We start from the raw sequence: 14,142 nt of genomic DNA on the forward strand, positions 1-14,142 counted from the left end.
TCCTAATCAATCACTATTGAAATAATCAATGGGAATGTTCAACTCGAGCGATTGCCGGGAAAATATTCGACTGATCCAAAACTGATTTTAGAAGATTTTTGCCTCGTAGTTTTTTGTCATATTTTGTCTATCCTTTCTAGTTTTTCAGTCTTTAGATATGGCGTTAAGAAATTTTATAGTAAATCACTTTTTAGTTAAATCAATCATATGAACTGATGAACCAGGTTTTGCCAAGATTTACTTGAGACACAACGCTTTGAAAAAAAATTATTCCATTTTTTTAGAAAATTGAATAGACAATATTACAACTATTTCAAACATCACATTAAAAAAAAGGTTCAGTGTGTTTTAAGTTTTAGATACTGAACATTTAAATAAAAAAATTTAAATTTTATACTTACATTTTTCTGAAAAATTTCTTGGAAATTCCGTTTTTTTCAACTCCTAGTTATATGTTACACTCTTGAAATAAGGGTTTAAGTTTTTCATTGAATTTTGTACTTATTTTCAAAAATTATACCGAAAGGCAGATAGAAAACAAATGCCAAATACAATTTGGATTCAGCGCCCTTTTTTTGTAAATATGTATTTTTAGTTCGGGATGTAGTTCAAATGTATACTACCAAGGCATTTATTCTATCATATTAAAGCAACATTTACATATAAATACTTAAATATTATCCCTCATTGGCTCCGAAAACTCTAATTGAACGTAGTTTCAATACACACAATTCCTTTTTTTTAATTTATTTTTTCGCCTGTTTATTGTGATTTAACGCTCCTACTAAATTTCGAAATCTGGAGAAAAAATTTCTAATAACACGTACCGTAACGTAACTAACACGGGGTAACTTTGACCAACAATAAATTTTTCCACATTATCATCAATAACTCAGTCTATAGTTTGAATTTTTGAAAACTGTTTTCTAAGTTTGAAAGGCTTTTAATTGAGTATCAAATAGGCAAAATTTGATTTGTATTCGAAATTATTTTCGGTAAGTAAAAATGTAATTTCAAAATCTTAAAATATCTATTTTTTGTCAGACCGAACTGAACGCCATAAGAAAAATTTCAAACTTCAGCTTTTGAAACTCATCTTATTCTTATGAGAGATAAAAAAAAATTAACAGAGATGTATTTCTTGGATTGAAAATGATTGATTCTGGTCGTTTAGCTCAACGGATTTTGCTTATAGTTGAACATTTTGTACATCAAATTCAAGTGACTCGAAAAAATGCTGATGGCGTTCAGTTTGGTCTGGTCGAATCCCGACCAGATATAGTTAAAGTGGTATTTTTATAGTTATTTAATGAAAAAATTTTGATATTTAAAAAATAAGGATATTTTCCAAAAGTAAGCCAGTATTAGATAAATGGATAGGAACCCTATCAAATGGGTTATCTTTGAAAAAAAAAATCGAAATGGAAATAATGGGAGGACCTAGGGGAATGTGTGAAGTTAAAATTGCATTTGTATTTTGAAGCTAAAACTATTCAGCAATGGTTATAATTTTTGCCCCTGAACAGAGACGAAATCGATTTTTTACCAAATTTAAAACAGGTTAAGGGGGGGGTAGGGTCTAACGGGTATAAAAAAACACCATTTTCACGATTTTTTTTCTAGAGCTATCGTTCAAACAAATGTATTCAAATTTTTTGCATTATACAAAGCATTGTTAAAAGAACATTTAGTAATTTTTTCGTAGAAAAATATTGAAAAATGAGCCGGTGACGGAGCATTTTCGAGGATGCCTTTTAGAAAACAGGATTTGCGGTGGACACTGTATCTCAGCACAGAATCATCTGAAGTCAAAAAATCAGAGCAAAATATTTTTAATAGATGTTTTTCTGGACCCCAACGTTTTTATTTAACTTAAAAATATTTTTATGAAATTTTTGTGGCTGCTTGAAGTAAAAACTACGATTTTTCACTTAAAAATCCGCCATTTTTCACCTCTAAAATCTCCCCAAAGTAAAAAAATCAAAAAAGAAAAACGTTGGGGTCTGGTATTTTATATGTAGAAAATATGTTCCAAATTTGAAAAGAATCGGATAAGTAGTTTTCAAATGACGATGTCCACGGACTTTCAAAATGTGCTTTCGAGAAAAACGCGTTTGAAGTTTCTGCTCTTGCTTTCTTGCAGTATTAGATAGGAGGAGATAAAGGCCTATAACTTCTACAGTTTTGCTTCAATTCACTTGAAAATTTGACACAACATTCTTGAAATGTTTTACAATAAGAAAATAAAAAAATAAAAAAATCGATTTTTTTAAAGTGTTAGACCCTACCCCCCCCTTAATAAATTTCTGCTACCATCTTTTACGTTCATAGGAGTCCAGTACTAGTTTTAAAAATATGAAACATGCAACATCCCCCTTAACAGAAGAAATAATCGAAAAATATTGAAAAAAGTGATCAATCTTACCTTATCTTATCTTCTTAATGTTTTATATTTGATTACTGTATTTTTTCTTGATTTTCGTCTTCCATAATATGAATATTTGATGTGACAGATTTGAAACGGATTAAAATGAAATCAGTCTCAACAATTGAATTATGATTTTGAAATTCTATCATTAAATTCATTCTGAGCTACATGACTAATTGTTAGTGACGGAAAATTGAAGGCAGTGAAAAAAAGCAAGATAATTAGTTCTTTGAATCAAAACCTTATTTATTCATTTTGAAATCAAATATGAAATTAAAATTTAAGTTCTGAAACTGGATTTGTAATTCATATTTTTATTTTAACTTAACACATGAAGAAACTTTTAACTATGAAATCGAAGTTTTGTTAAGATAATTTGATTTAGACAGTGGATGCATGGTTCCCTTCGATTTTGAAAATATCTAAAAATACAAAAAAATGAACACTTTTGCATTACCAATAACTTTAATTTTATGAGAATTTTATTGAATTGAAAAGTTTTGAAAGCTATCACAAGATATAACCAAATTTGATCCATTCACTTTAAAATTTTAATTTTTTTGTATTTAAATCATATTTAACAGGAAATAATACACTTCAATGGAAAAATAATTGAGAAAAAAAATTGAATGGTTTTTTTTATGTTAAACTCAGTTCTACACCCCCTGATTATTTTCTTTCGTAAAAAGTAGTGGATAGTGGAGTCCTCTTTAACGTGGCTTATTTTGAGATTGCCGACTTTTGAGGTCCCGGAAAAAACCGTGATTAAAAATTGAGATGATTGATTAAAAATATTTAAAACGTTAGTGTATGATATTTTGTTGAAATGCTTTCAGTTTAACAGCCGTTTCAACCGCCTATTTATTTGGTTGAAGTATTGTTACACATGAAAAAGTTATATTAACACTTTTCAATGTTGTTTTTAGAATTTGATTTTTATCTCATTCAGATTTTCATCTGAAGATTAAAACCTAACTGGTTTAAATTAGCAGTAAACTTCTACAATAAAATAAGCTGATTATATCATTCAAAGTTACCGTCACATAACTAAATATTTTCTAAAAAATATCTAAGGTATTTTCTTAAATCACTTAGTATCCGGGCACTTAATTTCGGTGATAGCTATGTTACTAGATCTCGGATATACAAAACTTTAGCAGCGTTGTATTGGTTATGAAAAGAACTACCTTTTTTTTTTTTCTTTTTTTTTTTTTTTTAACAAGACTTAGATTTTATTTGATGATGGATATAAAGAAAGAAACCTTAATGAACTTACGTTCCTCTAAAAGGTTTCACTTATAGTTAACAAAGATTTGAATTCAGTTTTTTGTAGCTTACTTTAGGTTGCTTACATTAATCGCTCCAAATTATTTTTTAAGTATTTCTTCACACGGGTTTTGAATATGGTTAAATTTTCACTATTACGAATGTCTCTACTCAGGCGATTGTACATTGTTGGACCCGTTGTAGCTAATCTTCTTTCTCCGATTCTTGTGTGAGCGTTTTCAACAAATAATCTATCGAGATGTCGGGTATTATGGCTGTGTGTTACATATTCTACATTAAAGTTGTGATGAATGTCCTTGGTGTGTACAATTCTGTGCATTATTACTAAAGTTTGTAAATTTCGTAAACAATTAATCGGTAGAATGTTGTGCTCTGGCATTTTATATAATTCTAGACTAGAGAACAAAAACGGGAGCTTGAAAATTGCTTTTATGCATCTATTTTGTTGGACTTTTAGCGCCGATAAATTAGTAATATTGGTATGCCCCCAGGCACTTATGGCATATGTATACCGACTGTGCACTAAACTATAATACAGTTTTTGCAGAACATGCCTTGGCATGAAATGTGAGAACTTACGGATGATACCACATATCGGAGCACAATTCTTTACAAGGTTTAGTATATGTGGTTTCCATGATAACCGATTATCTATGCAAACACCCAGGTATTTGAAGCTAGAAACTTCTTCTATAACGTTATTCTTGTGAATCAAAGATGAATGTGACGAAAGCTTAGTTTTCATTCCACGAAAGATTATAAATTTAGATTTAGCGGCGTTCAGTGTTAGAAGGTTGTTTTGAAGATATTTATCTAAAACATCAAGATCGCATCTCATTTCCGATATTGTGGTTTCCACATCATGATTAGAATATTCGAGTACCGTATCATCTGCAAAAAGCCTTGGGGTTCCACATAGAGGAAGATTGGGTAAATCGTTTACGTAAATCAGAAACAGCAAAGGTCCTAAATTGCTTCCTTGGGGAACGCCTACAGTTATAGGTAACTGAGAACTGTACGTATTTTTTATCTTTACAACTTGTTTACGATCTTTCAAATAACTTCGCATGAAGTCGTTAACTGTGCCTCTTATTCCATATGCTTCTAGCTTTTTAAGCAAAAAATCGTGATGAATTGTATCGAAGGCTTTCGATAGATCGAGAAATAACGCGCCTGGTGTTTCCTTTTTTCTGTCGAGGTTCTGAGATACACTGTTGATCAACTCTAACACGGCAATCTCCGTAGACCCACCTTTACGGAACCCATGTTGGTATTTATATAGGAAATTTTCGTTTTCTAAAAACTCAATCAATCTTGTTGCTAACAGTTTTTCGAAAACCTTGCTGAAGGCGGAAAGAACATAAATAGGGCGGTAACTATTGATATCTTCAGGATTACCAGATTTAAACACCGGACGAACAACAGCATGCTTCAGAGATTCAGGATATTTGGCCAAACTGACACTATCGTTGAAGGACGAAGATAGGATAGGAGCTAATTCCAAATGGTGTTCTTGTAACGCTGACACTGGGAAGCGATCGATTCCAGGAACTTTGGAAGGATTCAGTTTTGAAATTACCGTTGTCACTTCTTGAACAGTGGAGGGTCATAAGAAGATGCAATTCCTAATTCGCTGAATTGTTCCATGTTCGTCAATGTTTCCAGTTGAATGATGTTGATTCGCCAGATGAGTTCCAATAGACGTAAAAAAGTCGTTGAATGCATTCGCAACAGATATTGGATTTTCCACTGACTCTCCGTTCAGATTCAATTCCAGGTCATCGATTTTCGATTCTTTTCCAATCAGTTCGTTTATCTGTTTCCACAGGAGTTTGATGTTGGAAGTATTCATTAACTGTTCGTAATATGCAGTTTTGGCGTTTCGTTTAGCGTACTGCAGTTGCTTGTTTGCATGTTTCATTTGCTCGGTGAGGGCATAATTGTCGGGATTTCTTCTCCACTTTTTCAGGATCTTGTCTCTTGCTTTTAAAAGTCGCCATACCTCATAAATCATCCAAGGACAGACTTTTTTTCATACGGACTGCTGTTGTGGATATGCGAGTATGCTTTTCAAGTAATTTTTGGTAGCGATCAGATATAGAAAGTAGCCTGGCGTCGGGATCTAAATTCTGGAGGCCAATATTACTGAGGAAGTCTTTGAACTCTCTTTGCAGATTTTTACGATTTATATGCCGTTTTGTTAAAATTCTAACTCCAGGATGTTGAGTCTCGGTGGTGTATGTAGTCAGGACAGGCCTATGGTCACTGATTTCACATTCAAACGTGTAATTAGTTATGTAGCTAAGGTCGTTGAATCGTACTACGCAATGATCCAAAAGATTAGTACTTGCCGGTCTAGTAACAATATTATTTGAGACAGCCAGGCCGAAGCAATTTAGTAGATTTTGGTACTGAATAACTGAGTTCTCATTTACTCTATTCACGGGCACGTTTAGATCTCCCAAGATGAAAAAAGGTTTATTGAAGTCAGCTTCCGAGAAGAATTGCTCTGTTCGGTTGAGAAACCTAGAGAAGTTGTAGTTTGGAGGTCTATATATTCCGTGGATAGTTACCGGCCCTCTGATCAAAGACAGTTCAATTTTAATGTGGTGATAGCCATCTTCTTCGATGTTACGCTTTATGCTAAATCGCAAATTGTCTTTTACGTAAACTGCTAGGCCTCCGCCATTGTTGCAGCGAGACGAAAAGATCACGTTGTATCCAGGTAAATTATAAAAGACCACATTCTTATCCTTTATCCAGGTTTCGCTTATCACTATGATATCAATACTTATCTTGAGACTTTCAAGAAAGATTTTGAACGAATCGAATTTTTCTAGGTTGTTCATACCCCGAATATTTAGCTGTAGTAGATTTGCGTTCGTTTGTAGATTGCTTTGATGAACAATATCTACAGATTTGCAAAGGACATTTTTACTTTGTCGTGTAAGAGATTCATCAGTCATGCACAGTTAGGTCTAGGCATCGAAAATTGTAGTGTTACACAAGATTTGTTAGGGTAAACATTTTTTCATATCCGAACGAGACCGGATAACTATCGGCTTACATTTTGGAGTTTTCTTCAATAGAATGTTTCCATCAGTGCCGAGCCAAACATATGCTATATTGAGCTTTTTTTGTTTGTTCCGCAGTTCTTGCAAAAGTCCGTTAATGATGGGAGTTATCACGCTACGAACAGAAACATTGGCGTTACCTACTTGCCTACCGTTACCTACCTATCTTGCCTACTTTTACGAACAATTTCACTGCTTATAATTTTACAAGTAACGATGTAATGTCATAGCAAAATGTAAATTGGGTATTGTTATTATTATTAGCTAAATTCTCTTAGGTGTGTTTGGATCTGGTGGCCCAGTCAAAAAACAAAAATTCGTTAAAAAATTGTGTTGGGATTTTTACACAAGTTTCGTGGGAAAGCATGTACGTCTTTTCTCTGTGGATTAACGTGTTTTAACTTCGCGCCGATATGAAGAGACTCAAGAAAACCAGATAATTGAAAAGTTTCTTTAAATGTTCTTTTTTTCAACAACATATTGTGCAACACACGAGAATCATCTTTTTATCAACACTTAGACGCATGGAATATAATAGAATCGCAGATTGAAGTTGTATCAAAGTTTATCGAAAAAATTCTATAAAAAATGGTTTAAAAAGTTTTAATTTCTTCTCAAATAATTAATTCTTTTTAAAATACGTACCTCTGATTTAGTTCAATGAGATCAATTTGAAGGAGAAGAAGCAGTAAGCAGCTCCCATCCCCTCTCACTTTTTCAAAATGAAAAAAAAAACGTAAAAACGTTTCAAACGTAAAAACGTATTATAGTGTTTGTTTTCATTATATTGGTCCTGTTATATCAAAAACTATATGGTTATGTCGTTTCCAAAAACCGTTTGATTTTGATGTTTGATGGTTTAAATGTTTGATAATACTGAATAAGGATAGAACATCAAAAAGAACCATATACATTAGATCGCTGCAAAAATTGACATTTAGCTCTATGCTATTCAGTCACTAAGCATCAGTGCAAAATTTGGATGATTTGATTCATTTCTAATTTGGCACAACGTGTTAAAATTACGTATTAAAATGTGTATGAAAGTAAAATTTTTGCTTATCAAATCATCCAGTATATTCAAAAGAGCTTGACATGAAATTTGTCTTCAATTATATTGATTCTGCCTAATCGCAAGCTTAGTTTTTGACAACATGAGAAAAAGCTAAATATTTCATGAAAAAAATATAACCATTTCAAATTAAAAAAAACCAAATTAATTGGAATTTTTTTTTTTAAATGATGGACTTTGCTTGCTAGAGCTTTCTAAAATTTCATGAAATGTTTTTGCCAAGGATATGTAAATTTAAAAAAAAATTGACTTGTCAAACCAGTTTTTTGGTCAACTTTTAAATCAGTCTTCTAGAACGCTTATGTTAAAAAATATTTAGAAACTTTTTTTCGTCGAAAGAATATCTTTTCAAAAGTACAAATTAGGTAAATGCTTTTTTCACATGTAGAACCAAAGAATAGAAAAATTAAAATTTATATTTTTTGAGTGAGAGAATTTTGTTTCCCCATTGAAATTACCACGTAAGATGAAACTAATTGCACTAATTCAAGACAGTGTAGGGAATGAAGTGAAAATAAATATATCTGTTATAGTAAAAAAATGGGTAATTGAATGATTGGCAACACTGGTATTTAAGAGAGCTCATATAACTGTTCAGTAACTCAGAAACTTTGGTCTCTAGGAGCGTTTTCGATGCAATCAGAGAGAAAGATTGTGTAGAGTTTAGAAGAAGAGAATTTGATGGGAACCCAAGGGAAGAGATAAATCAGTTTACAGACTAATTTTATGAGGGATGGATCGCGTTGTTTTTCGTGCGAAAGGAATAGCAATCGTAGTGAAAAAATGGCAGAATCGATAAGTAAAGGAAAATTGTGCGAAAAAAGGTACAGAATAAGTCGATCAATCTCGACAGACAGATTGAATCGTTTTCGAAATTGTTATTGCTTTTTTTGGCAGTAAAAACAACCAAAAACAGTTATGGGAAGTGTAGAAATGTAAAAATTCGCACTTTTCATAGAAAGCTTGCAGCGGTCTAATACTTATACATACATGAGTATTGTTTCGTATGCAGTAGAGAGTTAGAACACTGTTTAAAATATTCTTTTTTTATTTTTTCCCGGGAATCCCCAGAAAAAGGTTGATCATATTTTCCGGTTCCCGAGAACGCCAAATAGCCGGGAAATGGACACTCTTGTTAGAGAATAACTTTTCGAAATCAAATGGACCTACAAAAATTTCATTCCAAGTTTTTAGTTCGATGAATTGATATAAAAAACACCTTTAAGAATAATTTTTGTGAAGTCCATATATCAAAGAATTTTAAATGTAGGTACTCATGTCTTCAGTTTTTTTAATCTAGATGTAATACACATTTGTTGAAGAAAAAAAAATTCATATGAACTTCATCTATTGCATCTATTGAGATGTTACGTGACATGGCTAACCAAAATTTTAATTCCTCGATATGACTCCAGAAAAATAAAATCTGGAAGGATACCTAAGATCAGATGAGGTTTGAAGACGAAGCGCAACTAATCTGATCTAAAAATGGTATCTAGTACATCTAAAATTGGTAAATCTTCTCAGTACTAAGAAGTGATATTTGATAAGTCTGAGAAAATACACTTTATCTGCTTATTAGATTTAACAACTCTGGTTTTGAAAATTTTTGTTTATAAAATTTAGTTTTAAGGGATTTTTGAAGTTTTACTTCATGATTTTTGTTTTTGTGTTGCATATTCTGGCCATTCACATTCGTTGCATTTAACACCTGAATTGAGGTACGTTCAAATCTCTCCCAATATCGATAGCTCAACAGGAAAATCGGAAAAATCGGAAGCCCCACTAGTGGTATGTCACATCGGTTCACACGTTCCAGTTTGTTTTTTTTTCTTACTCCCCGGATGCACACTTGTTGCACTCGAAGAATAATAGCGAGAAACGTAAGAACCACCATTGAAAAAAAATCTTACATCCACAAAACGAGAGCAGAAAGTTTTTCGTAGGAAAAACTGAACCCTTCCTCCCATCGCGGCCGCGGGTGGCTGGCTGAAATGCACACGTGGACCAGCTAAATCCCGTAGTTTTCCCCGCAGAGTCACCAGACCGAATCGAATGGCGAGAAAGAAAATTATGGCGGTTCGATGGTCGGAGTTTTAAGAATAGCAATAACTCAGCTGGCTCGGGCTAAGAACTTGGCACTTGGAAAGAGCTGATGGGAAAAACTTCACATTGGTTCGAAGAACTATTTTCTGGCTAGCTACCTTTTTCTGGGAAATTTTGAAGATGGTGTGGGTGAAAGAAAGTTCCGGTAATCCCTTGCTGGTAAGTAGGTTGAAAGGGTTCTCCGGAAGGTCGGGGGGGTTGGCGAATAAGAAGTTTAATGAACCAATGAACCTGTTGTAAGATTTAGGGACACTTTCCGAAGGTCGGGGAATCATCATCATCATCATTGATCCCCTGGAGGAGTTGCGGCGAGTGTGGCTTTCTGGATTCGATTAGTTTTGTCGTTTAACATTTCGTGTGACTGCTCTAGAGCTAGCTGTGGCGATTCTTGGGAATAAAGTTTTGTTCTGGAACCAGAAAGGGGTTTAATGGATATTTAATGGGTTAGTTATGGAGCTTAATTTGAGGGAAAATAACTCCCTCATAGCTCAGTCGAGAAGGAATTGGGATGATCAATTCATCCATTTGGAGTTCTAAAGATTTACGCTTTCCTCATCAAAATCGAAATACGTCACAGGACACAAATCACCAATGTCAATCACCACAATTCGATTCAATTGTCAGGAAAAATACTCACTTGTTCATTCAACTAAAAACCTATCCATGTTTCAACGAAAAAACACCTGACTGGGGTGCAAGCTGACATATCCAGCATCAGCGGCAAAATGACATTTCCAACCGATTACATTCCGATGATTCCGGACGTCACTTCTGTCGTTGAAAAACTTGAAGGGTAAAATAGAACAAGAATGGAAAAATAGACGAAGAAAAGCGTGGGTGAAGGGAAAATTTTGCTCTGCCTTCAATGACATTTGCAAATCCAAATCGGATCCACCGAAATTGGAGCCAGTTCCTTCGAATGTTGTCGGTAATTTTTTTGGGGGAACAATAGACCTTGTCGAGGCAGAAATAGTATTTCAGTGTTCAAAAATATTTTCTCAAAAATTAAAAAAAAAATTACAAAAATGACAAAAATGACAAAAATGACAAAAATGACCAAAATGACAAAAATGACAAAAATGACAAAAATGACAAAAATGACAAAAATGACAAAAATGACAAAAATGACAAAAATGACAAAAATGACAAAAATAACAAAAATGACAAAAATGACAAAAATGACAAAAATGACAAAAATGACAAAAATGACAAAAATGACAAAAATGACAAAAATGACAAAAATGACAAAAATGACAAAAATGACAAAAATGACAAAAATGACAAAAATGACAAAAATGACAAAAATGACAAAAATGACAAAAATGACAAAAATGACAAAAATGACAAAAATGACAAAAATGACAAAAATGACAAAAATGACAAAAATGACAAAAATGACAAAAATTACAAAAATGACAAAAATGACAAAAATGACAAAAATGACAAAAATGACAAAAATGACAAAAATGACAAAAATGACAAAAATGACAAAAATGACAAAAATGACAAAAATGACAAAAATGACAAAAATGACAAAAATGACAAAAATGACAAAAATGACAAAAATGACAAAAATGACAAAAATGACAAAAATGACAAAAATGACAAAAATGACAAAAATGACAAAAATGACAAAAATGACAAAAATGACAAAAATGACAAAAATGACAAAAATGACAAAAATGACAAAAATGACAAAAATGACAAAAATGACAAAAATGACAAAAATGACAAAAATGACAAAAATGACAAAAATGACAAAAATGACAAAAATGACAAAAATGACAAAAATGACAAAAATGACAAAAATGACAAAAATGACAAAAATGACAAAAATGATAAAAATGACAAAAATGACAAAAATGACAAAAATGACAAAAATGACAAAAATTACAAAAATTACAAAAATTACAAAAATTACAAAAATTACAAAAATTACAAAAATTACAAAAATTACAAAAATTACAAAAATTACAAAAATTACAAAAATTACAAAAATTACAAAAATTACAAAAATTACAAAAATTACAAAAATTACAAAAATTAAAAAATTACAAAAATCACAAAAATTACAAAAATTACAAAAATTACAAAAATAACAAAAATTACAAAAATTACAAAAATTACAAAAATTACAAAAACTACAAAAATTACAAAAATTACAAAAATTACAAAAATTACAAAAATGACAAAAATTACAAAAATTACAAAAATTACAAAAATTACAAAAATTACAAAAATGACAAAAATTACAAAAATTACAAAAATGACAAAAACAACAAAAATGACAAAAATGACAAAAATGACTAAATTGACAAAAATGACAAAAATGACAAAAATTACAAAAATTACAAAAATTACAAAAATTACAAAAATTACAAAAATTACAAAAATTACAAAAATTACAAAAATTACAAAAATTACAAAAATTACAAAAATTACAAAAATTACAAAAATTACAAAAATTACAAAAATTACAAAAATTACAAAAATTACAAAAATTACAAAAATTACAAAAATTACAAAAATTACAAAAATTACAAAAATTACAAAAATTACAAAAATTAAAAAAATTACAAAAAATTACAAAAATTACAAAAATTACAAAAATTACAAAAATTACAAAAATTACAAAAATTACAAAAATTACAAAAATTACAAAAATTACAAAAATTACAAAAATTACAAAAATTACAAAAATTACAAAAATTACAAAAATTACAAAAATTACAAAAATTACAAAAATTACAAAAATTACCAAAATAACAAAAATTACAAAAAAGACAAAAATTAAAAATATTCAAAAAATATTAAAATTTCAAATATTACAAAAATTAAAAAAAATTACAGGAATGACAAAAATAACAAAAATAACAATGATAACAAAAATTACATTTATTTCAAAAATAACAAGAATGAAAAAATTACAAAAATAACAAAAATTGCAAAATTAACATATGCTAAAAAATTGACAAAAATGACAAAAATTGTAAAAATTTGAAAAATATAAAAATTTAAAAAAAATACAAAAATTACAAAAATGTCAAACATTACCAAAATTACATAATTTACGAAAATGACAAAAATTAAAAAAAAACTCATAAAATACAAAAATTTGAAAAATTACAAAAATTACAAAATCGAAAGAAATGACAAATTGACAAAAATTCAAAATTTACACAATTATACAAAAAACGACAAATATTACAAAAACTTTAAAAAATGACAAACTTTTCGGAAAAAATGCACACAATTAATAAAATCTTCTAAGTTGAAATTACCTTATCATGTGTTTCAAATTTTCCATTCGATATTGTCAGCGTCACATTGCTCAAAAAACATACTGCGTCGGCCGGGAATCGAACCCGGATCAACTGCTTGGAAGGCAACTATGCTGACCATTACACCACCGACGCCATGTTTAGACTAGAGATTTGTGTAAATTTTGTTACTAAAGAATATATAAATCATCTCAGAGTTTACATACCCGAATGTTGGTGTAAGGGTCTCTAAGAAACTTCAAAATAAATCTCTGAATACCGATAAAAATGAGGTTCCTCAAAATGGTACTCTTCATTACGATGTTTTTAAATAAAATGTTACATAAGTACAAATTCAGTAAAACAATATTCAAAACTTGTAACGATGGAATGTAATTAATCTTTAGATGAACTTAGTATTTTGTATCTGGTTAAATTTTTTCCTTCATATTTTTAAACACGCACTCTGCCGAAATAACTCAACCAATACGCGGCGTGACAGACAAACCAGGGTTCTCCGCTTGAAATATTGTCAGCATACCGTTGGATATCTTTTCCTATATATGAAAGTAGATGGTTTCCAAATGCACACCTCGACGCTCCAGACAAATTCGGGGGAAGAGGTGATAGATTTGCAGCTGTAGTCATACGTGGCTGCTGATGCATACGGACGCCACGTGTCAGATGGAAGCCAAAATACTCCAAGGTTAGGACGTCATCCTCCAGGAATCTCTCCTATCCTCTCCTATCAATTTCCATTGTCGGAACGGAGAAACAGAAACAACAGAGTAGCAAAATCGACAGAATAGGCCTCTTCCCATCGACATCCGCCCGAAAGTAGGCAATTGAAGGAGAGGCCCACCCACCGCACCAAAGTGGAGATAATCCTAAAATTTGATTTATGTCAGCACAACT

At 31.1% G+C, this 14,142-nt stretch overlaps 1 non-coding gene across 1 annotated transcript; it reads right to left on the minus strand.

Annotated features, from left to right (window-relative positions):
- Positions 1 to 13,311: 13,311 nt before the first annotated feature.
- On the minus strand, positions 13,312 to 13,383 carry Trnag-ucc (transfer RNA glycine (anticodon UCC)). Its single transcript has one exon. It is a non-coding gene; the product is annotated as a tRNA-Gly (tRNA).
- Positions 13,384 to 14,142: the final 759 nt, after the last annotated feature.

Source organism: Uranotaenia lowii, chromosome 1 (assembly GCF_029784155.1).
Source record: "Uranotaenia lowii strain MFRU-FL chromosome 1, ASM2978415v1, whole genome shotgun sequence".
Taxonomy (NCBI): domain Eukaryota; kingdom Metazoa; phylum Arthropoda; class Insecta; order Diptera; family Culicidae; genus Uranotaenia; species Uranotaenia lowii.